Consider the following 27998-nt stretch of genomic DNA (forward strand, 5'->3'; position numbering starts at 1 on the left):
TATGGGAAGTCTTCCTGCCACAGGGTCAGGAGAGGATCAGGTTCTTTGGTAAAGAGTGTATCCCTGTAGGGAGGAAGGACTACAGAGACCTGTGGACTAGAAAGAACCAAGTGGTAGTGACTTTGCAGCAACAGCTGCAGTGGATGGTCTTTTAGTGACAGTAAACAAATGCTTTGAGGCAAAGCAAAATGGAAATGGAAATGGGAAAAGGAGCAAGTTATTTAGAAGTAAAAATAGAAGGGGAGTAAAATATACTGTTACAAAGAAAAGAACAGATTTAGATTTTGAAACTTTTCTCAATGTTGTACACTGAATTATATTTACATATAACTATTTTTTCTTAAACACAATTTCTCTGCTGGCTTGGTCCTTCTAAACCAGGATGGGGTATTATTCACCAGTAAAATAAGGTAGTACTGTTCATGCTGAAAAATGTAGCTGTTTCCTCAATTCTTCACATTGCATCTGTTGTTTTAAAATCTGGTTTGAAATCAAACTAAGGCATTGCCCTGCCACAGGTATTCCTTCCCCAGTCCCTCCTTACTGGACTCTAACTTATCTCTATGCCCACAGAGATTTAGTGTTGCCTTTACCTCATAAAGTCTTTACAACTTTATGGATGGATTAATTTGGATTAATCTATTGAACTACAGCCTTCTCTGAAAGCAGAAGTTTCCACTTCACAAAAGAGGGTATATACAACCCAGAGCTTTCCTGATCCAGCCTCACCCTTTTCAACATTGTCGTCTATGCCACCCTCTAAAACTGGGGCTTGATGACAAGGTTCAGATACACTTAGAGGAAATTCTAGCCTTATCTCTCTCATTCATTTAACAAATATTGAGCACTTGTTATGTGCCAGGAATTAGGCCCCGAGGAAACAGTTGAGAACAAGATTGATGAGGTCTTTGCTCTTATCCAGTTTACATTCTAGTGGGGCAGTGAAACTCAGACTGTAAACAAATAACTAAACAAACAAGGACATTTCATATAGTAAAAAGTGGCATAAAGAAAGTTGTCTGTGTTGGGGTGCTAATTTAAGGCAGGCGACCAGGGAAGGTGTCCCTGAGGATCTGAGAACTGTATGAGAAGGTAATTTTCCATTCCAAACTAATACTGTATGATTTGGGCATGCAACTACCATTCTTGGGACCTACACAGCTCAACCTAAGTGCAGGAAAAAAGCACCTTTCCAGCCCATTTTAACCTACTTAAAGGAAAACTATCACAATAGAGAGCATTAAATGTGGATGTCAAGGTGTTGCCTTTGAGTTTGGGGGCCAGACCATACCTGTCCGGATATCTCCTTGGGCTTCCTGGCTGCTCTATTCATTTAGTGGGCAGGCAAACCGGAGAAACAGGCCGGCATGCATACACATGCCAGGAACCTGAGAGAACACCATGCCCTGCTTAGTTGTTCTTAGGTAGGCTGCCTGCTGTGATTTAACACTGAGGATTTAAGCCTGGGCACTAAGTGGGCCTTATCTAAGGAGAGCAAAAAGATGTCAAGCCAAATTCCCAAAGACTTGAAAAGGAGATCCTTTAGCAGAGAAGCAAAGATACGACTTAAAATTCGATGCCTCAGTTTTGCTTCCATTTCTACAGTGGCATATAGCACAATCCAGGCAACATCGATTTGTGCATTTTGGAAACCTGATGCACTGAAGTTCCAACCTGAGATTCTTGTTTATTTTATAGACTGATTCATATGTCTGAAAATCAAACAAAGCTTTAGAGGGTATATTAACAAACTTGTCATGATTTCATCTGCCATGACATATTGCTTAGCATACATCAGTGAGGTCTTTGGCCAATCAGTCTGAATCTCCTTGAGCAACAGGACCATCACTGCCCTCTGCCCCCAAACTAAAGCAGTGTAGTATGTAGAAAACTTGAAAAGGAAAAATGATACATTTTATTTGATGCAAGGAAACTTATGTATCAAACATTCTTCTGTGCAACATGGTACTGTCAAGCCTGAGACAGCTAAAGAGTTCAGAAAAAAAATTAGAGAATAAGAATTGAAAAATAATTCAGAATAACAGAGGGTATCTTAGGCATGAAAGGCAAGGGTAGGTAAAAGAAGGAGCAAAGGGGGAAAGGATAAAAGATTGACTGAAAAAAAAATCTTTAAGACAAGAATGTAAAGGAATTTAGATGTTTAAACAAGAATATAAGGAATCCAAACATCTCTTCAAAAAAAATGTGTGCAAAAACAAATTATCAGCATAGGAACATTCTTCTCTTTCCTTCCTTCTTTTTACCCACAGTTTAAAAAGTGATTTTATAAAGGGACCTGAAAAGAAGAGACTTTTGTAAAGAAACTTATTTAACACAATTCATTTGTTGAAACACTTACCAAAAAGATTAAGGGCACATTTGCTCATTAAAAAGGGGTCTCTACAAGCATACCTCATTGTATTGTTCTTCAGATACTGTTTTTTCCAAATTGAAGGTTTGTGGCAACAACCCATGAAGAGCAAGTGTATAAACACCATTTTTCCAACAGCCTTTGCTCACTTCATGCCTGTGTGTCACATTTTGGTAATTCTGCCAATATTTCAAAGTTCATCATTATTACTTTGTTACCGTCTGTGATTAGTGATTACCACTTGCTGAAAGCTCAGATGATATCATTTTTAACAATGAAGTGTTTTTCAATTAGGATATGTACATGTATGTTGCTTTTTTTAAGCCTTCATGCTGTTGCATTCTTAATAGAGTATAGTGTGGTGTAAACATTACTTTATTATGCACTGGAAAACAAAAACTTCATTTGACTTCTGGCATTGCTCTATCCATTTTATTGCAGTGGTCTGGAACTGAACTGCAGCATCTCCAGGGTATGCCTGTACTCATCACATACAGGACATTTAATACTTTTAATAGCATTTTCCACAAAGAATGAGAGGAAATGGCAGAAAAGTTAGTGACAGTATTTACATTTTCCAACTGGAGGGAATGCAACTCTGGAGGGTATACGAGGTCACTAAAGTGAGCCAAAGGTAGAGAAGGGAGCGATATTTATAGTTGGCTGACTTCAGTTCTTTTGGGTTAAGGCCACTCATCTTGTCTTTGGAATTCACCGGCTCCCAGATCACGGGGCCCAGGCCGGCGAGGCCTCCTCAGAGCTCCTGGACCAAGGCAATGCTTCTTTTCCCTGCAGCTCTCTCGGAGGGCGCCCACCTCCATCTCCCTAACCTGTGCCTCAGCACGTTGGCAAAGAGCCCAGAAAGAGAAGCCGGGGAGCGGTGGGTGAATAATGTGTGTAGTGTGGCTACATTTTTATTTTCTTTGTGGCAACTGCTACCACGACCTGGCAGTTCCAGCTGTGGTGCGTGAATTCTGAGCTTCCAGGCTTATTCACATGCCGGCTGACTGGCGCTCACGTGGGGTATTAAAGTGTCGAGAGGCGGGAGGGTGGGGGGAGTACATGCGAACGAACTCCTGAGAACGCGCAGCTCCGTCGTGTGCGGCGCGCGCTCTGCGTCTATTCGATGCGGCTTCCGGAAACAATCCGGCCGCGCCAAGGCGACAGTAGGGCTGCTCTGTGAGGAGGGGCCGCCGGGCCGTACGGAGGAGAAGTCGCCCCCGCCCCACAACAGCAGCCCGGCGCCCCGCTGCCCGGGAGGAGGTCCCGCTGCCGGCAGAGGGGCGCCGGGCCCCACGGACCCTTCGGCCGCTTCCGCCGCAAGCTCGGCTCCCCTCGTGTCCGGGGCGGGGCGGGGCGGGGAGGGACCGGCGCCTTCTCAGTGCGCGGGCGCAGCGCCGCGTCTCGTGGAGGCCCGCCCCTCCCCCCAGCCCCCGCGCCCTCGCCTCTTCTCCCCACCCCCCGTGTGAGAGTCGGCAGCGGCGGCGGCTGCCGAGATTGGAATCCGCCTGCTGGCGTTTGGCGGAGGAGGAGGGAGGAGGGCGGAGAGAGCGGACGGGGAGAGCGGGCAGGAAGGCTCAGGCTCCGGTGCGTCCGTCCACGCAAGACGAGGATCGCACGGCCGCGCGAGGGGCGACCGGGCCGGGGCCGCTGCGCGCCGAGGGCGGAGGCGAAGCCGGGTCCCCGCCGCGCCCCGGCGGTTCGCCGCGCCCACCGCGCTCCGCGCCGTGGACTAGAGGATGAGTTTCCCGGGGTCCGGGTGAGTTGGCTGGTCCGGAGCGTGCGTGTGCGCCCCGAGAGAAGCCGGCCGCGGCGGGAAGGCCGGAGCGGGCTCGGGGCGAAGTTTCGGAAGGAGCCGGCAGCGCGCGGGAGGCCAGAGATGGGGGCGGCCCGGCCCGGCGGCCCCGCGGGGTCTCACCAACCCGGCTGTGTCAGGCCGCGGCCGACTGGGCCCCGCCGCCCTGCGCCCCCACCCTGGGCTCGGCCCCGCCGCAGACCCCGGCCCACGGGACGGCCGACGTCGGGCCCGTGAGGCCCCCGGCAGTCCCTGCAGCCCGGCCCCTCTTTTGTTCCTCAACTCCGGGTTTCGGGCCGAGTTTGGGGAGGCGGTGTGGACGAAAGCTGACTTCAAGGACGCTTCTTGAATCCTTAAATGGGAAAGGCTCTCACCTCCCTTGCCCGGGAACTGCGAGGTTGATATTCGCGATCTGACTCTCTCCGCTTTTGCAAAAAAGAAAGAAAACATCTGTTTCGTGAGATGGTAGAGCGCGGAGGAGTTGCATGTCCTTCCTCAAAACTTGCTGGCGGGAAGGTGCCAGGTTTCTCGGAGGTTCACCTGTTGTCCTGCGCTGCCTCCGCTGCCATGTCTGTTGTGATTCTGCACTTCGGTTTCTGAAAACTTTCTGCTGGATTGAATGTAGCCCGTTTCTTCGCTTTTTCCAGACTCCTAGTGGAAAGGTTTGGCAAGAAAAAAAGCTTGCGTCAGGGAGGAAAAATACTGTGCTGTGTGTTAGTGTGGCGTTTTGTGACTTGTACTCTTTTCATGCTCTCGGATATTTTAATTTGGTCCGAGTGCTGCAGGTTTTCTCTTTCAAACGCTTAGCATACTGTTCTGAGTACATAGTACGAACTTGGCACATTCACCTGTGTTACGTCATTTAATCCTACGATAACTCTGGTTATTGCTGGTTATTGTATTCCTTATTTTCAGACGAGGAAACCGAGACGCAAGGAGGTTAAAGAGCTTATTTGAAGGGAGCTGGGATTTGAACCGAGAATTTTCTCTATTATTCAGGAACTGTTCAAGTGAGACATACGAGGAGTTAAAACAACCACAACAGAAACATCTTTTTGCACTTTTACGTTTGGGAGCACTTTACGGTTACCTATACTTGAAAAGATTGTTCTGTTGCTTAAGTTGAAAACAACTTTATTGTATTTACTTATAAAAGTTCAGCTCTGAATTAAAGTAGAATATAACTTCATGCTTATTGTTTTCAGTTCTTGAAATAAAAAGTTTGTGAACCAGAATTATTTAAATATTTAAACTTGAAGCATTTAAAACACTGATAGTTCTGAGCTGGAAATGGGGTGAGTTTACAAAAAGGCAGCTTGAAATTTAGAATGCACTTCTATTAAAATGAGTATTCATTCTACTTGATTTTTTTCTTTTTTAACCTCCTTGCACATTCTCTGTGGAACTCATTTAAAACTTTGTTTCCTTCATTTTTCCACATCCTTTACTGAAACGATTGAGGCATCCAGTGGGAGCTCCTTGCAGAATTTACTGGATTTCCTCCCTTGCGTCTGCTATTCTTTCAAGCTGTCTTGTTGCTGCTTTTCCTTTTCAAGTCATATTAATATTTTTTAAAAGTGTGTCCTTATAAAAGTAATACATGTTCAATAAAGATAAATTGTAAAACTTGAGAGCCAAATTGAAGTAAAATTAAAATTCAGTCTTTCATAATCCCATCTCTAAAGATTGCCAGAAGTATTTTATTTTTCTACCTTCACTTCCTGGCCATCCATCCACATCTTAACCTCTTGTTATCTGGATTTCACCTTCACAAAGGTGTGACCTATAACCTAATCAACACATTTAAACAACTTTTCTAAATTAACTCCCTGAGCTCTCTGTAAAAAAGGCTTCAAAATTTCATTCTTGAAATGCCTTTCCATGACTTTTATTCATCTGTCCATTTCATTCAACGAATACTTACTGTATTCTAACATACCATGTAAGGCAGTAGGATGCAACACAAACATCTTGCCCTCATGGAGCTTAAAACTGGGGGTGACATATATTGAATGAATTCTATAATTAAATATAATTATGATTATAATTAAAGTGCAGAGTAGTATCAGAGCTTAAAATGGGAATTTGACCTGGTGCTGGTGGGGCAGGGAGAATCTGAGAAGTCCTTTTCAAAAATGTTACTTTGAAACCTAGGGCAATTCTGAAGGATGAGTAGGAATTAACTAGATGAAAAGAGGGCATCTGTGGCATTATACTGACTTTGTTCCTCTGTCCCCCTTTTTTGCTTTCTGTTCTTCTTTCTTCCCTTAGTAATAAGTGTTCTCCAAGTTTCACTCTTCAGTATGTCTCTAGACCTTTGACATTATTGTGCAGTCTCTCTTGTCTGAATAACTCTCAAATCTCTACTCATTATTCTTCTCTTCCATTTAAATTCTGTTCTTCCAACTGCTTTCTGTATATCTTTATCTGGTTGTTCTGGTTCAAATTGAACTCTTCTTCCTTACCAAACTTGTTTCCCTTGTTCCTTACTTCTGTTGATGTCATAGCATATCCAAACCTTTATCCATTCCATGACATTTTTGTCTGTAACTAACATCTTTTGGTCCTACTTTCATGGTATTGCCATGGTACTCTCTGTCCCTGCAAACTCTAGTATCATTCCTAATGTGTGTTGGTGTCAGGGTTACAATAGACTCATAAAATGAGTTGGGTAGTTGTCTTCCTTTTTCTCTTTTCAGGAGTTTAGCCTAAGATATTTTTTTTGGTTGAGAATTTACAGACTTCACCTGTAAGACCATTCAGCCTTAGATTTCCTTTTTTGGAGAGGACTTTTGAGTACAGTTTCAACTTAATAGCTGTTGTTCTGTATAGGTTTTCTGCTGCTTGTGTGAATTTTAATGTTTGATATTCTCTCCAGAAATTTGAGTTTTCTGATCTAGTGTTATTTGCTTTTTACTCAGTTCTTTTTTTCTCTGAATTTCTTGGATTTGATGTATATTAGTGTGCAGTGTTCTATACTGATTATATTTGGTAATGTTCCTTTTTTTTTTTTTTTTTTTGTCTAATGGAATCAGGTTCTCATCCCAGTTGGGCCAATGTTACGGTCTTCTTGCCTTCACTTCCGCCTTTACCCAGGTTATCTTAATGTATTTCTGCCTAAAACTTGAAGCCCAGTTCTTGTCATTTCTCTGTTTGGAAGTTTCCAGTTTTCTATTCAATGCAGTCCTTTCCATGGGATCTCCCCTGGATTTTCCTTATTCTTACCTCCCATGATTTTTGCTTCCTGCACATGTTCTTTTTGCCCTTTTCCTGCTATTGCTTATACTCCCTCTCCTTCTTTGAGGTGCATGTATGGCCGGTTGGCGTATGTCCAAGTCCTATCCATTCTTCAAACCCAATTTCAGATTCCATCTCTTTCTGAACTCTTCTCCATTTTCTTCTTCTGAATAGAATCCCTTTTGAGGGAAGGGATTTTTTTTTTAAGCATGAAGTTTTTAGATATTGTTTTGTTCCACTTATTTGTATTTAAAAAAATCCATTTTATTGAAGTATAATTTATATATAGTGATAAGCACACATGTTAAGTGTGAGGTTCCATGAGTCATTTGGTTTTTTTATAGGAATTTTTATACAAGTATTAGATTTGCTACTAGACTGCACACCGGGTCTGTAACTGACTATATTACATGTTAAAATGAATAAATGGAGAAAGCCCCTGTCTAGCCCAGCCCAGTAGTGGTTGGGTATCATTTATAGTTGTATTGATCTGACTTTCAGATCTTGAGAGCAGAGAGCCATGGAAAGGAAAATGGATTTCCTCTCAAGCTAAATTTTAGACTGGAAAGTCTTTCCTTCCCCTCTTCCACCTTTTATTAGTGCTTATGCTTTTAGAATGCCTTTTTAATACCTCAAGGTTCATATTAACCAGGTCATTCCAACTCTCTAATACTTAAAAGATTTACAGTTGAGTTGTATTATGCCAGTTAAAAGATGTACCATACTTTTTAATAGACCACCTGTAAAAAGATATTCTTCTAGTTAATTTTAAGAATCCATTGATTATAAGATGAACTCTAATGTCGGAGATCCTAAAATATGAAAAATATTATGTGTGCCTTAGAATTAATGAGTAGGGTTTCTTTTACTCATCAAAAGTTCTATTCCTTTAGTGTAGATGTTGGGAAAAAGAATTTAAACCACACTTATATAGGAGTGATTTATAGCTCTACTGTTACTATGAAAGGTTATTTTTAAAAAGAGAATGCTTATTAAACCTCTTTAACAAGTAAACTATTCCAGGCATTATAGAGAAATACTATTTTTGGAAGGGGTCTCCCACAATTAGGTATATCAGTCTGATTGCAAGGCAGTTTGAACAACAGCTTTATGTATACCTTCCCTCCCCCCTTAATTTCTTTTACTCATTTTCTGAACTCAAAGGTTCTCTAAGTGCTGGTAGTTTTCACAAAATGGCACATATAACATAAGGGGGGAATTGTGGGAGAGCTGTGATAGCCAGTTTTATGGGTTATTTTAAAGACAGTATCCAGTATTTGCATGTTATCATTAAAATTCATCAAATCCTTAATGTTTCAAAAAGTAAATACAAACATAATTGTAAATGTTTGGATGTTTTCCTAAATCATAATTATATTGTGTATCAGTTTTTATAGCTAATATTTTTAAGGCAATCAGTTCTTAAAATATATAAACAAATAGATGTGCTTGGAGACCCCCAACAGTGTTTTTTTTGAAGAATGCACTAGTTAGAGAAGGAGCTTAAGCTGAGGTGATCAGTGTGCTCCATTTCAATGTACTCTTGGCCCATTGGGTCCCTAAACCAAGTTCATATGGGCAGGTTAAATATAGAACTAATGAATAAACATTGTATAGAAAGGAAATTATTCTTGAGTACCTTTTATTAAAAACAGGTGAATCTGAGCTATTCTGATATTGTGGATGCTGTTACTGTTACTTTTATACTTTTTGTATTTCTGATGAAATTTTCACAGTATATGTTCTACCACTAATAACATCAGAAACAGTGGAGCTTGGCTACTGCTCTAGCCATATGCAATTGGCTTTGACGTAAGAAGGACGGGGTGTGTCAAGTGTAAGAATAAAACAGGATCTGCAGTTTAGGGAGATTAGTTACATATTGGAGAATCCATTCAAACAGAGGAAGACTGAAGGTACTGAAACTTTTAGGGACACTGTTCTATCCTGGCACAGACTTAGGATGGTGGCAGGTAATTAGGGCCTAGAATGGTAAGGACTTGATAGTTACCTGTGGGAGAGAGAAGGAATGGGATCGGCAGGGACTCCCAGGTTTCTATCTTGGGAACCTGGTAGGGTAAATGTATGTTGTTGGTTGAGATGAAAGATGTGGAGGGAAAGTAGTTTGTGGTGGATAATAGTTTTGATCTTACAGAGTTTGAGGCGCCTTCTGAAACAACGAAGTAGAAATTTCCATTTGGCAGTTGCACATGCTGATCTGGAATTTGACAGCAGTTTGGGCTGGTGATAGGGATTTGAGAGTGATTATCATGTAGGTTCTATAGTCCACTAACAGGAATTGGGTGGCTCTCTCAAGTGACTTTTGCTTGCAAGTGGTAAACTAAACTTAGACTAGCTTAAAGGGCAAAAAGGTTTTGTCCCCCTGTCATGTTCTTTGAAGACAGGAAGTAGACGTGGTTAAATCTGATTGTTCAGATGATATGATCAGGGATCTGTCTTTTCTGTCCACTTTTTTGACCCCATTTTCAGACAGGTACTTTGACCTGGCAGAGGAGGACCACTGGCAACTCCAGGCTTATATGGGTTTTACTGCTGTGGATTCAAAAGGGTATGAAATAGGCACCTTTTTCCTAGGTCCGTCTATTTTATTCTGTCTCATGGAGAGATTTTTACTGGATCTACATGAAGTCTGGGTATGATCATTGGCCAGGCCTGGCTTACATGCCCATGGGATCAGACAGGGAGCTGGTTAAACACTGGGACTGATAGCCTACCTGAGACCATATGAGGTGGGGACATGGTTGTTTCCCCCAAAGAAAGGCTCTGGGCAGGTAAACAACGTAAGTCCACATCTCTTGGTCCTTAATTTCTTTAAGGTCATTTTTTGAGTATCTGAAGAAAAAAACACAAATTAACAATTTTGTGTGTAATTTTTTTTTGAGGGGTATAATTAATCTACAATTACATGAGGAACATTATGTTTACTAGACTCCCTCCATCACCAAGTCCCCCCCAACAAACCCTATTACAGTCGCTGTCCGTCAGCATAGTAAGATGCTGTAGAATCACTACTTGTCTTCTCTGAGTTGCACAGCCCTCCCCATGCCCACCCCCCTACATTATACATGCTAATTGTAATGCTCCCTTTCTTTTCACCCCCCCTTATCCCTCCCTTCCCACCCATCCTCCCTAGTCCCTTTCCTTTTCGTAACTGTTAGTCCGTTCTTGGGTTCTGTGTTTCTGCTGTTTTGTTCCTTCAGTTTTTTCTTTGTTCTTATACTCCACAGATGAGTGAAATCATTTGGTATTTGTCTTTCTCTGCCTGGCTTATTCACTGAGCATAATACCCTCTAGCTCCATCCATGTTGTTGCAAATGATAGGATTTGTTTTCCCCTTATGGCTGAGTAATATTCCATTGTGTATATGTACCACATCTTCTTTATCCATTCATCTGCTGATGGACACTTAGGTTGCTTCCATTTCTTGGCTATTGTAAATAGTGCTGCAATAAACATAGGGGTGCATCTGTCTTTTTCAAACTGGGCTGCTGCATTCTTAGGGTAAATTCCTAGAAGTGAGTATTCACTGGGTCAAATGGTATTTCTATTTTGAGCATTTTGAGGAGCCTCCATACTGCTTTCCACAATGGTTGAACAAGTTTACATTCCCACCAGCAGTGTAGGAGGGTTCCCCTTTCTCCACAACCTCCACAACATTTGTTGTTTGTCTTTTGGATGGTGGCAATTCTTACTGGTGTGAGGTGATATCTCATTGTGGTTTTAATTTGCATTTCTCTGATGACTAGCGATATGGAGCATCTTTTCATGTGTCTGTTGGCCATCTGAATTTCGTCTTTGGAGAAGTGTCTGTTCAGTTCCTCTGCCCATTTTTTAATTGGATTATTTGCTTTTTGTTTGTTGAGGTGCGTGAGCTCTTTATATATTTTGGATGTCAGCCCTTTATCGGATCTGTCATTTATGAATATATTCTCCCATATTGTAGGATGCCTTTTTGTTCTCTTGGTGGTCGTGTCCTTTGCTGTACAGAAGCTTTTCAGCTTGATATAGTCTCACTTGTTCATTTTTGCTTTTGTTTCCCTTGCCTGGAGAGATATGTTCATGAAGAAGTCACTCATGTTTATGTCCAAGAGATTTTTGCCAATGTTTTCCTTTTGTGTGTAATTTTATGGTTATTTTATGGACCTCATGTCAGGAACTACTGATATATATACCAAAAGCCTAGGACAGCCCTGAGAAACACCAGTTGAAGACCTAGGTAGAGAAGACATTAAATAATCCTCTAATTGTAGTTACATTAATATCTACAAAAGGGAAAGTATTTGGAAAGTATTTGGGAGTGTGTGGTAAGGGAATATGGGGTGTTTGGAGTGCAGGTGCTTTGGAAGGCTTTCCCGAGAAAGTGGTCTATAGAGTGAGACTTCAGACCATAAAGGAGAGGGAGAATGTCTCTGGAAGTATTCAGTAGTTTTTAAAGCTGAGATTTAGTTTTTTTTTTCTTTTGTAAACCTATGAAGAAATATATTTATTGTGGATAATTTGAGAAATACAGAAAATTTTAAAGAAGCAGCAGAGCACTTCAATTTTGGCTTCTGGTGTTATAAACTAACATCTAGTACTGCTTGTACCACTGCATTAGTTCTGCAGTCTTGGATACTACACTAAAAAAATCTAACTGGATCTCCAGGCTGAAAAAGTGAAAGAGACTTGAAGAAATTTAAGGTCTGATTAAAAAGAAAATGAGAGAAAATTCTGTGACTTTAATGAGGAGCAGTTAGTTGCTGAAACTGCAGGTCATGTAATGCTTTTGGCAGTGATGACATCACTGGATTTCTGACTTTTGGCTGAAAAGTCACTTCCTGCCCTGGCAGTCATTTTAAGTAATGAAGGGAATGGCATATGACCAGGGGTGTTCTTCCATGCCCTGCTTTCTTACCTCCTTTTTTGAGCATTAATTTTTTTTCTTCAGCCTTTAGAAACTATTTGAAGTGTTATAAGCTCTCAGTTTTGAAGTTAAGAAATTTGGAGGAGACTTTTATGGTTGTGATAGTGTTTTATGTATATTGAAATTGGTGGGTAGTTTTCTTAACTATCAATGAAAATTTTTTGTAGTGTATTTCAGGAGCATAAGATCTTGAGTGCTGAAAATTTGTATTAAAGAATATTTCAGGTTTTTGGCTACAAAGATAAGTATTAAAGGTTAAAATTTTGGTGAAGTTCTTCATACTACATATTTAATTTTAAAATGTGAAATAAGAATATTTAGATGATAATTATTCAGAAGTATCTTAAATCAGCAAAATGCATTCTCTTGATGACAGATTTTTTTTTATAGCTTCATTTCAATAATCTTTCATGTAATATAAATGTTGGGGAAAAACTGCAAGTTGAATTCATATGTGTATCTGAGTAAAGAAAAACAAGTTAATTTTCCTGAAATACTGCTTTTGGTCATCATTCCCATTTGTTGAATATTTTTCTCTGGTTTCTTATTTGCTTACAATATAAAATTCACATTGTCTCAGACTGGCCTTCTCCTCTGGCCCAATCAGCCTTTTCTGTCTCATTCACTTCCTATTACTCTTTTTTTAGCCTGTGATGCCTGAATATCCAATTCTGGTTTTGGGTTTAGAATTGTTAGACCTAGACTGTCCACTACAGTAGCCAATGCCACATGTAGCTGTTGGACATTTGAAATATGGCTAGTTTGAATTATGTTGTTAATAAGAATTTAAAGTTAATAAGAAAAAAAAATGTAGAATCTCCTTGTGCTTTTAAAATATTGATTACTGTTGAAATGATACTGTTTTGAATATACTACTAATATTGGATAAAGTTACTTAAAATAATTTCACCAGTTTTTTTTTTTTTTTTTTGCTTTTTTAATGTGGCTCTTAAAATTTTTCAATTATGCATTCTCTTGGACAGTGCTGCCTTGGACTTTCCATCCCCCATTCTTTACTTACCAGAATGCTTCCAAATCTATCATAAATCTTCTGTGAAGCCTCCCAGTGATCCAGGCAGAAAGCTCTTCTGCATTGTTGTTTAAAGGCATTACTTTGGTGTTTCTTGTACCATCTATCAGTACATTAGATTTCTTTACTACAAGCCTTCTCAGCTTTTAATCTAGTGTGTAACTCCAATGTAGTTTTCCTAACTGTATATTACCGTAGAACCCGCCTTTGTTTGTTCTACTTACACAAGTTTATATATATTTGTGGTTGAACTTCAAACAATAGAGGTGAAGTAGAAAGTGAAAGTCTTCTGTAATCCTCCCCTTGCCCCCACCACAGATTGCCAGTTAAAAGTATAGAGGTGGGGGATCAAGGGAAGATGGCGGCATGAGTAGTTCAGTGGAAATCTCCTCCCCAAAACATATATATTTGTGAAAATACAATAAATACAACTATTCCTAAAAGAGAGACCAGTGAATGCAGTATAACAGCCAGGATACATCTACATCTGCGAGAACTCAACATCACACGAAGAGGGTAAGGTACAAGCCATGGCTAGGCGGGACCCGAATACTCCCCCACCCCAGAACCCGGCGTGAAGAAAGGAGTCAGAACAGGGAGGGAGTGAAAGCCCAGGACTCCTAAACAACCAGCTCTAGAAATCTGCACTTGGAGCACAGACACAAGGTGCACGGGGTGTTGGATATTAGAGAAATGGAAAAGCAAAACCTGTGGGCAGGTCCCTGCAACCGGCGTCCCTGAGACCAAAGAAAAGCGAGTGCTTTCTGCAAGTCTTAAAGAGACAGGGACCCCACAGCTGGACGAAGTCGTCCTAGCACACTTAGCTAGCAGCTGGGAATCCCGGGGAACTTTAGGTGCCCTAAACCCCGGGATGGCAGTGCAGCTCTGAAGCCCCTCACGGCACTAAGCAACCTGCCAGTCGTTCCTCCGACTGGCACGGACCCCAACACACCGGCCCAGTAGTGGGAGAGTGGCAGTGCACACCAGGGGCGGCGGTGCTGGACGGACCAGGAGTGGCTCGCCTGCGCTGATGGCACCAGAGGGGACCAGGAGCGGCTTGTGTGAGCCCGCCGCAGCAGCGACCGAACAGCCTGGGTGCAGCCCGCATGTGCTGGTGGCAGTGGCGCCAGAGGACCAGGGAGAGGTCCGCGCGGGAGAGGCCTGCGTGCACCGGCAGTGGTGCCAGAGGAAGCAGCCATGCTCCCAGGAGCTGACCAGAATCCCAACCCAATGCACAGCTGCCCGAGCCAGACCCAAAGGCTGCTGCTGGCACACAGCTGCCTGGCGGGGGCACTGCTATTGTGGAGGAACACACCTGGCGTACCTGCCACTCCTCGCAGGGCTCTGCGCTGCTCTGATGGAGACCCCGCCCACAGCAGCTTAGGGGATTAACCCAGGGGCTGCTCCAGGAGTGTGGGTAACCGACACAGGCAGCGGAGAAGGGCAAGGCATCCAGCAAGCAGGAAAGAACTTTCTTCTCCTAGCTGACACACCTGCAATCTGCCTACAGCCACCTCTATCACTATGAAAAGGCAAAAAAATTTAGTCCAGTCCAAAATAGTTCAGACAACACCTGAGAGAGAATCTGCAGAGACAGACCTAACCAGTCTCCCTGAAAAAGAATTCAAAATAAAAATCATAAACATGCTGACAGAGCTGCAGAGAAATATACAAGAGCTAAGGGATGATGTCCAGAGGAAGATTACAGAAGTGAAACAATCTCTGGAAGGATTTATAAGCAGAATGGATAAGATGCAAGAGGCCATTGATGGAATAGAAACCAGAGAACAGGAACGCATAGAAGCTGACGCAGAGAGAGAGAAAAGGATCTCCAGGAATGAAACAATATTAAGAGAACTGTGTGACCAATCCAAAAGGAACAATATCTGCCTTATAGGGGTACCAGAAGAAGAAGAGAGAGAAAAAGGGATAGTGTCTTTGAAGAAATAATTGCTGAGAACTTCCCCAAACTGGGGGAAGAAATAGTTCCTCAGACTATGGAAGCACACAGAACTCCTGAGAGAAGGGACCCAAAGAGGGTAACACTAAGACGTAATAATTAAAATGGCAAAGATCAAGGACAAGGACAGAGTATTAAAGGCAGCCAGAGAGAGAAAAAAGGTCACCTACAAAGGAAAACTCATCAGGCTATCATCAAACTTCTCAACAGAAACCTTACAGGCCAGAAGAGAATGGCATGCATATTTAATGCAATGAAACACAAGGGCCTTGAACCAAGGATACTGTATCCAGCATGATTATTATTTAAATATGAAGGAGGGATTAAACAATTCTCAGACAAGCAAAAGTTGAGGGAATTTGCCTCCCACAAACCACCTCTACAGGATATCTTAGAGGGACTGCTCTAGATGGGAGCACTCCTAAAAAGAGCACAGAACAAAACAACCATATGAAGAATGGAGGAGTAGGAATAAGAAGGGAGAGAAATAATCATCAGACTGTTTTTATAATAGTTCAATAAGCGAGTTAAGTTAGACAGTAAGGTAGTAAAGAAGCTAACCTTGAACCTTTGGTAACCACGAATCTAAAACCTTGCAATGGCAATAAGTACATATCTTTCAATAATCACCCTAAATGTAAATGGACTGAATGCACCTATCAAAAGACACAGAGTAATAGAACGGATAAAAAAGCAAGACCCATCTATATGCTGCTTACAAGAGACTCACCTCAAACCCAAAGACATGCACAGATTAAAAGTCAAGGGATGGAGAAAGATATTTCGTGCAAACAACAGGGAGAAAAAATCAGGTGTTGCAATACTAGTATCAGACAAAACAGACTTCAAAATAAAGAAAGTAACGAGATAAAGAAGGACATTACATAATGATAAAGGGCTCAGTCCAACAAGAGGATATAACCATTATAAACATATGCATCCAATACAGGAGCACCAATATATGTGAAGCAAATACTAACCGAATTAAAGGAGGAAATAGAATGCAATGCATTCGTTCTAGGAGACTTCAACACATCACTCACTCCAAAAGACAGATCCACCAGACAGAAAATAAGTAAGGACACAGAGGCATTAACAACACACTAGAACAGGTGGACCTAATAGATATCTATAGAACTCTACATCCAAAAGCAACAGGATACAGATTCTTCTCAAGTGCACATGGAACATTCTCCAGAATAGACCACATACTAGGCCACAAAAAGAGCCTCAGTAAATTCCAAAAGATTGAAATCCTACCAACCAACTTTTCAGACCACAAAGGTATAAAACTAGAAATAAATTGTACAAAGAAAGCAAAAAGGCCCACAAACACAAGGAGACTTAACAACATGCTCCAAAATAATCAATGGATCAACGACCAGATTAAAATGGAGATCCAGCAATATATGGAAACAAATGACAACAACAACACAAAGCCCCAACTTCTGTGGGATGCAGCAAAAGCAGTCTTAAGAGGAAAGTATATAGCAGTCCAAGCATATTTAAAGAAGGAAGAACAATCCCAAATGAATAGTCTAACGTCACAATTATCGGAACTGGAAAAATAAGAACAAATGAGGCCTAAGGTCAGCAGATGGAGGGACATAATAAAGATCAGAGAAGAAATAAATAAAATTGAGAAGAATAAAACAATAGAAAAAATCAATGAAACCAAGAGCTGGTTTGAGAAAATAAACAAAATAGATAAGCCTCTAGCCAGACTTATTAAGAGAAAAAGAGAGCCAACACACATCAACAGAACCAGAAATGAGAAAGGAAAAATCATGACGGACCCACAGAAATTCAAAGAATTATTAGAGAATACTATGAAAACCTGTATGCTAACAAGCTTGAAAACCTAGGGGAAATGGACAACTTCCTAGAAAAATACAACCTTTCAAGAGTGACCCAGAAAGAAACAGAAAATCTAAACAGACCAATTACCAGCAACGAAATTGAAACAATAATCAAAAAACTACCCAAGAACAAAACCCCTGGGCCAGATGGATTTACCTTGGAATTTAGCAGACATAATAACCATTCTCCTTAAAGTTTTCCAAAAAATAGAAGAGGAGGGAATACTCCCAAACTCATTCTATGAAGCCAACATCACCCTAATACCAAAACCAGGCAAAGACTCCAGCAGGAAAGAAAATTACAGACCAATGTCCCTGATGAATGTATATACAAAAATACTCAACAAAATGTTAGCAAACCGAATTAAAAAACAGATCAAAAGAATCATACACCATGACCAAGTGGGATTCATCCCAGGGATGGTACAACATTTGAAAATCCATCAACATCATCCACCACATCAACAAAAAGGACAAAAACCACATGATCATCTCCATAGATGCTGAAAAAGCATTTGACAAAATTCAACATCCATTCATGATAAAAACTCTCAACAAAATGGGCATAGAGGGCAATTACCTCAACATAATAAAGGGCATATATGATAAACCCACAGCTAATATCATACTGAACAGCGAGAGGCTGAAAGCTTTTCCTCTGAGATCGGGAACAAGACAGGGATGCCACTAGAACTAATATTGAAATTCAGCAGGATACAAAATTAATACACAGAAATCTGTGACTTTCCTATATACTAACAATGAACTAATAGAAAGAGAAATCAGGAAAACAATTCCATTCACAATAGCATCAAAAAGAATAAAATACCTACAAATAAACCTAACCAAGGAAGTGAAAGACCTATACCCTGAAAACTATAAGACACTTTTAAGAGAAATGAAAGAGGACACTAACAAATGGAAACTCATCCCATGTTTCTGGATAGGAAGAATTAATATCATCAAAATGGCTATCCTGCCCAAAGCAATATACAGATTTGATGTAATCCCTATCAAATTACCAACAGCATTCTTCAGTGAACTGGAACAAATAGTTCAAAAATTCATATGGAAACACCAAAGATCCCAAATAGCCAAAGCAATCCTGAGAAGGAAGAATAAAGTGGAGGGGGATCTCACTCCCAAAACTTCAAGCTCTTCTACAAAGCCACAGTAATCAAGACAATTGGTACTGGCACAAGAACAGAGGCACAGACCAGTGGAACAGAATAGAGACTCCAAACATTACCCAAACATATATGGCCAATTAATATACGATAAAGGAGCCATGGACATACAATGGGGAAATGACAGTCTCTTCAACAGATGGTGCTGGCAAAACTGGACAGCTACATGTAAGAGAATGAAACTGGATCATTGTCTAACCCCATATACAAAAGTAAATTTGAAATGGATCAAAGACTTGAATGTAAGTCATGAAACCATAAAACTCTTAGAAAAAAACAGGCAAAAATCTCATGGACATAGACATGAGTGACTTCTTCGTGAACATATCTCCCCGGGCAAGGGAAACAAAAGCAGAAATGAACAAGTGGGACTATATCAATCTAAAAAGCTTCTGTACAGCAAAGGACACCATCAATAGCACAAAAAGGCATCCTACAGTATGGGAGAATATATTCATAAATGACAGATCCGATAAAGGGTTGACATCCAAAATATATAAAGAGCTCACACACCTCAGCAAACAAAAAGCAAATAATCCAATTAAAAAATGGGCAGAGGAACTGAACAGACACTGCTCCAAAGACAAAATTCAGATGGCCAACAGACACATGAAAAGATGCTCCACATCGGTTGTCATCAGAGAAATGCAAATTAAACCACAATGAGATATCACCTCACACCAGTAAGGACAGCCGTCATCGAAAAGACAGACAATAACAAATGTTGGTGAGGTTGTGGAAAAAGGGGAACCCTCCTACATTGCTGGTGGGAATGTAAACTAGTTCAACTATTGTGGAAAGCAGTATGAAGGTTTCTCAAAATGCTCAAAATAGAAATACCATTTGACCCATGAATTCCACCTATAGGAATTTACCCTAAGAATGCAGCAGCCCAGTTTGAAAAAGACCTATGCACCCCTATGTTTATTGCAGCACTATTTACAATAGCCAAGATATGGAAGTAACCTAAGTGTCCATCAGCAGATGAATGGATAAAGAAGATGTGGTACATATGCACAATGGAATATTACTCAGCCATAAGAAAAAAACAGATCCTACCATTTGCAACAACATGGACGGAGCTAGAGGGTATTATGCTCAGTGAAATAAGCCAGGCGGAGAAAGACAAGTACCAAATGATTTCACTCATATGTGGAATATAAGAACAAGGAAAACTGAAGGAACAAAACAGCAGCAGAATCACAGAACCCAAGAGTTGACTAACAGTTACCAAAGGGAAAGGGAATGGGGAGGGTTGGAAGGGAGGCATAAGGGCAGGGAAAAAGAAAGGGAGCATTACGATTAGCATGTATAGTGTGTGTTGGGCACGGGGAGGGCTGTGCAACACAGAGAATACAAGTAGTGATTTTACAGCATCTTGCTATGCCGATGGACAGTGACTGTGAAGGGATATGTGGGGGGGACTTGGTGAAAGGGGGAGCCTAGTAAATATAATGTTCTTCATGTAATTGTAGATTTATGAGACCAAAAAAAAAAATCAAAGGTGAAAGATAGGTATCTATTATCTCCTCCATCTTCCACTGACTTCTCCCAGTGAAGTAATAAACTTTTGAAAATGAAAAAAAAAAGAAAGTATAGAGGTGAGTATAATGTTTCTTTTTCATTATCTTCATTTTTCTCTTTCCCTCTCCCCCTTCAAAAAAAAAAATAAAGTCTTTTCTTTAACTTTTCTGTTTTCAGTGAATGTATGTGAGCATAAGTCAAATTTCTTTAAACTACATTTTTAAAAATGCATTCTCTAAAACTAAAAATTTGTGAAATGAAGTGGAATACACTGTTAGACGACTCCCTCTCCCTTGAATATATTCTTACAGTAATAATGCTATTTGTTAATTGAGTGGCCTAATTCCTCTGTGTTGACGAAACTTTTGTTCTTCGTAAAGTTATTCAGTGTTCCTTGTTGTTTCTTAGTATTTTATCAATTTGCATAGAAGATGGTTTGTGACAGGTTCATTGAGAAGAAACAACAACGAAGTTCATTTTGTTAAGGTTAAGCAAATAAAATCTTTATAGCAAAAGGTGCCGATTTCTTAAAAGAGTAAAGGAATCTTGATACATTTGCAGTGAGTTTTTCTTTATCTGAATTCCAAATAATCTTAAAGGTTCATTAACCTTGAGCTACTTATATGTTATCTGTCCATATATATTTATTGTATTCTGTACCTTCCTGTTATTAGGTTTGTGACCTTGCATCAAAGTAATTGATTAGTTGATCTTTCAAAGCTTTATTTCCTCATATATACAATGAGGATAATAGTCCTCTTGCTGGGTTACTGTGATGACTAAACAAGTTAGTACAGTCAAGCACCACTGTTCTTTCCACATAGTAATACCTAATGAATGCTGATGAAGATGAATATTTGTGTGTGAGAAGTTGACGTCAGTTTTATCTTCAAGGCAATTTGAATGGCTGCACATATGGGGTCCTTGAAAATGAAATCTAATCCCAGTACCTTCTGAAAGTGTTATTTTTGTTGGTATTAGTACAACACTGAAATTTGTGAAGTACTTATGTATACCAACAGTACTGGCAAATTGACATAGAGGCTTTGTTGCTTTTCCTGTTTTATACCTCAGTCTGAGGCTAATAAAGGTTAATTGTCTTAGTAAGGTCAAACAGTAAGAGAAGAAAGCAGCTATAATGAGGTTTTTCCTGGTTATCTCAGAAAAGGGATTAGAACCTCAGAGTTAGATATAAAGTGAAATTGAGGCCTCTGCATTCTAAAGAAAAAGCCCAAGCATTTAGTAGTGAATTTTTTCTGGGCTTACTAACGTGACAGAAACTTGCCAGATGTTGGGGAGGGCAGTTGGGTGCACCAGTCCCTGCAGAGGCTAGTTTGCCTAGGGGGAACCTAATTTTTTGCTCCTTTCTTTCTCCCTTTAGGGTAGCCTTCCCAACAGGCTTCACATGGAGAGGTCTAAGAGAACAGGTCCTGAAGGTCAGGGATACTAGCAAAAAGTGGAGCAGAACATCTCATTACCTAGGCGATAGCCATTATGCAGCTGATTCATTTATTTGTGTCTGTTTAAGCAAGGGATAAAGAAAATTGGAGTGAGATCTTAGTGTGGACAGAGTGGGTGTCAGTGGAAGAGCCTGCATTTGTTTTGAATTTTTGAATTTGGTTTTGAAGTTCTTGTGGGTAATTCAGGAGGTAAGGAGACATTGGCTATTTTGGCAGGGCTGACTCTTCTGGAGAGGGTAACTAAAAGTAGTTAGAAGAGGTTGAGATAAGGAGATCTTTAGGTAGGGAAATGTGTAGTAGGTTAGAGCCCCTCATCCCTCAGTCACCAAGGAGCCTCAGCTCGTCCCCAGAGGAAAACCCATCATTTGCCTGCCTGTGATATGGACAGTATAGTCAGTATTAGCCAGGGAAGTGCCAACAACCACAGAGGACAAAAATAGTCAGACACTGAGATGGTTTATTCTGTTCTTCATCCCTCAACCCCCCTCAAAGTAGATGAGATCACACCTCTTTCCCACCTGAACTTTCTCAGACTGTAGGCCTGAGAGGAAGGGGGTCATTATAAGATTGACAATTAAAGTTTTAAACCGCAATAAATTGGATTTGACTTTTAATAACTGAAAGCTACTGGAAAGCTCTAGGAATTGCTCCAGATGTCAGTAAGGGGTAGGAAAGGGAAACTGGACCAACCATAGTTGGGGTAGATACTGGAGAAAAATAAAACCATTTCTCACTTTTTTACTGATTTCAGATCTTTTATTAATTTATTTAAGTATCAGCTTAAGTTCCTACTAAAGCACCTCTGACACCAGACCTCATTCTTTTCTCTATAAAGCTGCTAGCGTATTAGACATGACTGTTTGATCTTAATGGTTCTGTTTCCAAGTGCATTCCAGTTTTGTTCAATGTAATCTTAGCATGTAGCGGATTTTACTTAATTCTAACTACTTCCATTTATGAACTGTATGATAACCTTTTTAATTGGAACATTATAAAATATCTTTTCCCTTAGTTTTTATGGAGTTGTTGGGGTTTATCAAACCTTGGAAACATTAAATAAAATAAAAAGCATGTTTAAGAGATTTTGAGTTTATGAAATTTCAAGTTAATTTTTAGCTGTTATATAGAAAAGGCAAGTGGATTCTAGTTTAAGTGATGTAGAGCAAGAAAATACAAGATGGAGATAGATTAGACAATACCTACTATATTTTCCTTGCTTTCTCCCTGGCCCTGTTTTAAGTACTTTGCATATATTAATCCATTTAATCCTTACAGATATTCTGTGATACAGGTGTTATTATCAGTTTCCTTTTACTCATGAAGAAAATGAGGCCACAGAAGTTAAACACCTTGTCGAGAGTTGCCCAGCTGGTGTCAGAGCTGGGATTCAAACTCAGGTATCCTATTTAGAGGCCATGTTGTTAACACAGAATTATATTCATTCCCAAACGGAATAGGATAATCTTAAAATGAGGCTGTGTACTACACAGGCACATAAACATGTTTTACTTTGTTTTTGCCTGCCTCCTCTTATTCCCTGTTTTCCACTTAAGAGTAGATGAGTTTGCCCATGTTTGCTGTAGTGTTACCTGAGGTACCTGGTAAAACATCTCTGCTATCTCCACTATCTCCAGGTCTAAATATATATATATATATAAATATATATATATATATATATATTTACATATATATATATATATATATATATATATTTGATGGGTTAAAGTTGATTGACTTTAAACAATTCCTAGTTCTCTTTTTAATATTTAAGATTTGTTAGAAAGTTTTCATGGGTAACTTTTTGATTGATATTCTTTGACCTGCCTAATATTTTCCTTTGCATCATAGAGAATATTAAAAGGTCAGTGGAATACAGTTACTTTTTAAATATTTATCCAGAATCCTTCCTGTAAACACTTTTTAAAACTAGTTGCTCTATTATATATCTCATTTTTGAGATATACATAGAAATTTAATTGTTGATAATGATCACACAGACAAGCCTTTTTCACAACTTTGCCATGACTCTTACTCTTAAAATAGTGGAAATTGGGTAGATATATGCATGACATAATTATGTTATTTGTATAGTTTTAGAATACATTTAAAATCTACCCTGTGAGAGAACAGGGAGAAAAAAAGAAAAAATACCGTCACTCAATTGAAAATGAAAGTGAATAAGCCCATCTGTGGGGCAGTTTTTGGAGTCAAGTAAGTTGGGAAATGAAATCTGATACTTATTTACCTGTTAATGATGCTGAAGCTATCTCCTGGAATATTACTAAATTCCTTAGGTTGCTCCAAATTATTTAAACATAATCACCGGCATGTAGATATTTAAAAATAACCCCTTTACTTTCAGGTTTTTCTTCAAAACAAAAGCTTTTTTTGTCTCCTGATTACAAAAGTAATGCTCACTGAACCAATTTAAAACACAGAAAAGCCCTGAGAAAAAAGTAAAAAGTTCCTCATATTCATACTACTCAGAGATAACATCTGAAACTTTTTGGTACACACAATGTAAGTTTTAAAAATAATCTTACTACTGAATATTTCTCCCATAAGTTAAGAATTTGAGGAAACCAGGTGAGGAAAGATGAAATTCTTTTGTTCCTTGTTTAAGTTTGGTCATGCATTAAACCTGAATGTCTGAACCTGAAATACAAGAAAGTTAGAATTAAGGGAGGAGAATTGTCTAAACAGAAATACAAAGTTTTGGAAATTTGGCTGTCTTGAGTTACCTGATCATCTTTTTTCATGTATATTTTCCCATTTTCAGCTTTGCAACTTCTAAGCTTTAAAAAAAAATTAAGATGTTTCAAATTTGATGTGTTTTTCTGTAATAATGAGCTAAAATAGAATAAGATGTGGGGCGGTAGAACCTAAACTGAGGAAAGTCAGAAACCATATGGAAATAGAAAATGCAAAACCTCTAGCAGAATGAAGCCAGAAGGAATGGAATCTAAACACTGGAATTATGCATCTGCTAGGCAGCTGTGCATTCCTTATTCATAGGTTCTGTTGTAGAAAGAGCAAAAGAAACTTTGGGAAAGAAAACTATCCTCAATAGATGGAGCGTATATTCTTTATCACTAATTATGATGTATATTTAAAATTATACAGTGTGTATTTAATTCATCTTTAAGTGGATTACTCCTCTATTTCAGGAGTTGTAAAAATTCTTTTCCAAAAATAACATCACTTTTGTGTAAACTAAGGTTTCCTATTTATATCTTCAGTACTGAATCAACATTTTATTAACATACAGATGGGCTCGTGAGTGATAATGAAGACTGTGATGCTGTGTGAATTTAGCCGCTTTCCTTTTTGTCAGTACTCGGGATAAGTGGCCCTTCAGTGTTCAGCCTTTTAAAAGTCAACTCTTCTGAATTGTCTAAACGAACAGGCAATTTCAAGCAGTTGCAATTTAAAAATGGAAAGGCATGAAATGTTATTTAGTCCTAAGCTGCTTTGTAATTACTAACATTTGTACAGCTTTATAGTTTAAAAAGCACTTTTATATCCATTATCCCCTGTGATCTTCATTGTCTAGCTAATAACATTTTTTACTCTCTTAACTTGAAAATTAAGACAGAACATTATCAATTTAATTAGTGATTCTAATGCTTGTTAGTTTTTCCTAACTATAAAGGTGATGCATCTTCAGAATTTAGAAAACATGGAAAAGTAGAACAAAAAGGAAAAAATCCCCAACATCTTATAATGATCATTATTAACATTTAGTATAATTCCTTTCAGTCTTCTTTTTCTATTTATATTTCTTAAATAGTTTGCCCTGATACTGAGGATCTAATAATTTTGTGTTTTTGGTATTATTTTGTGTGTTATTTGGTATTAATAATTTTGTGTGTTTGGTATTATTAATATACAATTACATGAGCAACATTGTGTTTACTAGATTCCCCCCATTATCAAGTCCCCACCACATACTTCATTACAGTCACTGTCCGTCAGCGTAGTAAGATGCTCTTGAGTCACTACTTGTCTTCTCTGTGCTATACTGCCTTCCCCGTGCTCCCCCACACTGTGTGTGCTAATCGTAATGCCCCTCACTCCCCTTCTCCCTCCCCCCCACTGCCCAGTCGCTTTCCCTTTGGCAACTGTTAGTCCAATCTTGGGTTCTGTGAGTCTACTGCTGTTTTGTCCCTTGTTTTTGCTTTGTTCTTATGTCCACAGATGAGTGAAATCATTTGGTACTTGTCTTTCTCTGCCTGGCTTATTTTATTGAGCATAATACCCTCTAGCTCCATCCATGTTGTTGGAAATGGTAGGATTTGTTTTCGTCTTATGGCTGAATAATAAATAGTGTTAACTATTTTTGATATTAATTATTCTTAACCATTTTTTGGAGATACTTTTTCAGTAAATTTGTTCCTATTTGAGGGAAAACATTTTATCCTAGGATCATTTTTTTTATCTCTATCTCTGTGTATCTATATCTATAGATACGGAGAGTGGTTAAGAACTTGGGTTTAAATCCCAACCCTGATTTGGTTTAAATCCCACATTTTCTTCTCAGCAGTTTTGGCAAATTAACATCTCTGTGTCTGTGTCCTCATCTGTAAAATGGAAATTCCAACTTCATGGAATGGTTGTAAGTACATCTATATATATATACACATACATGTTTGTGTGTGTGTGTGTGTGTGTTTGTATATATAACCTTTTATATCAATTCCTTTGTAACTTATTTTGGATTCAATAATATTGAAAATACATGTCATACAAAAATTTGGAATACAGTTAATTCTGTATTAGAGGAAATGTTATAGCCTAAAATACATATATTAGAAAAGTAGAAAAGTCAGTGATTTAAATGTTCATCTCAAATTAAAATGATAAGGATTTCCTCTTTCTAATATTTGATTGGATAGAGTGTGGGGGAATTTTATGTTTTGAATCAAATTCCTTTTTTCATAAGATGGGAGGAAAGGTATGGTTGACTAAAGTAGGTTTATTTTATTTTCCCATTAGTACATTTGAAATCCCTCTTCCCAAAACTTGATTCCTACTCTACTTGGTTTCTAGGAGGCTTTATCTCGGTATCCTTTATGAAAACTTTACATTTGGGCCTTCCATAGAGCCCTTGACTTTTCTAAGGAGAAAGAAGCAAGCTTTCTGAGGAAGCAGAGGCGAGAACTCTGAGATTATCAGTTTTAATCTTTGTAATTATTTCTACATCTTTCAGACTTGGAAAATGTAATTCAACTTGACAAGCATGAATGAGCACCTGTTACAGACCAGACACTGACCTGGCTTGGTCCATACTAGTGAAGTTCTGCTTTCATGGAGCTTATGTTCTAGTAGGGCAGAACAGCATTAAAAAAAACAAACCTACCCAGTTAGATGATTACAGTATGGTATGGGTGTTAGGAAAGAAAGTTTAGAGGACTAAGAAAGTGGATAATAGCATACCTAATAAGCTTACTTACATTGACAAGGTGATGAGATATGTAAAAAACTGATTAGAATAAAATGGGGAAATAAACCCATAGAAAGTCACAGAAAATATATTTTAAAAAGATGAGGGTGAAAGACCTATACCCTGAAAACTACGGGACACCTTAAAAGAAATTAAAGAGAACACTAATAAATGGAAATTCATCCCATGCTCTTGGCTAGGAAGAATTAATTTTGTCAAAATGGCCATCCTGCCTAAAGCAATCTACGGATTCAGTGCAATCCCTATCAAAATACCTACAGCATTCTTCAGTGAACTAGAGCAAATAGTTCTAAAACTCATATGGAACCACAAAAGACCCCGAATAGCCAAAGCAATCCTGAGAAGGAAGAATAAAGCAGGGGGATCTCGCTTCCCAACTTCTACTACAAAGCCACAGGAATCAAGACAATTTGGTACTGGCACAAGAACAGACCCATAGACCAGTGGAACAGACTAGAGAGCCCAGATATAAACCCAAGCATATATGGTCGATTAATATATGATAAAGGAGCCATGGATATGCAATGGGAAAATGACACCCTCTTCAACAGCTGGTGTTGGCAAAACTGGACAGCTACATGTAAGAGAATGAAACTGGATTATTGTCTAATCCTATACACCAAAGTAAACTCAAAATGGATCAAATACCTGAATGTAAGTCATGAACCCATAAAACTCTTAGAAAAAAATATAGGCAAAAATCTCTTGGACATAAACATGAGCAACTTCTTCATGAACATATATCCCTGGGCAAGGGAAACAAAAGCAAAAATGAACAAGTGGGACTATGTCAAACTAAAAAGCTTCTGTACAGCAAAGGATACCATCAGTAGAACAAAAAGACATCCTACAGTATTGGAGAATATATTCATAAATGACAGATCCGATAAAGGGTTAACATCCAAAATATATAAAGAGCTCACACACCTCAACAAACAAAAAGCAAATAACCCAATAAAAAAATGCACACAGGATCTGAACAGACACTGCTCCAAAGAAGAAATTCAGATGGCCAACAGACACATGAAAAGATGCTCCACATCGCTAATCATTAGGGAAATGCAAATTAAAACCACAATGAGATGTCACCTCACACCAGTTGGGATGGCCAACATGCAAAAGACAAACAACAACAAATGTTGGCAAGGATGTGGAGAAAGGGGAACCCTCCTACACTGCTGGTAGGA

At 39.3% G+C, this 27998-nt stretch overlaps 1 protein-coding gene across 2 annotated transcripts in view; it reads left to right on the forward strand.

Annotated features, from left to right (window-relative positions):
• Window positions 1–3971: 3971 nt before the first annotated feature.
• BMPR1A (bone morphogenetic protein receptor type 1A) overlaps window positions 3972–27998 on the forward strand; it is a 178780-nt gene continuing 154753 nt past the window's right edge. Inside the window, exon 1 of one of the 2 annotated variants that reach the window (XM_073241124.1) lies at window positions 3972–4130. The gene's annotated coding sequence lies outside the window, so the exon portion shown is untranslated. The remainder of the gene's footprint in view (window positions 4131–27998) is intronic. The other variant, XM_017679693.3, reaches the window with a different exon arrangement.

This window comes from Manis javanica, chromosome 7, assembly GCF_040802235.1.
Source record: "Manis javanica isolate MJ-LG chromosome 7, MJ_LKY, whole genome shotgun sequence".
NCBI lineage: Eukaryota > Metazoa > Chordata > Mammalia > Pholidota > Manidae > Manis > Manis javanica.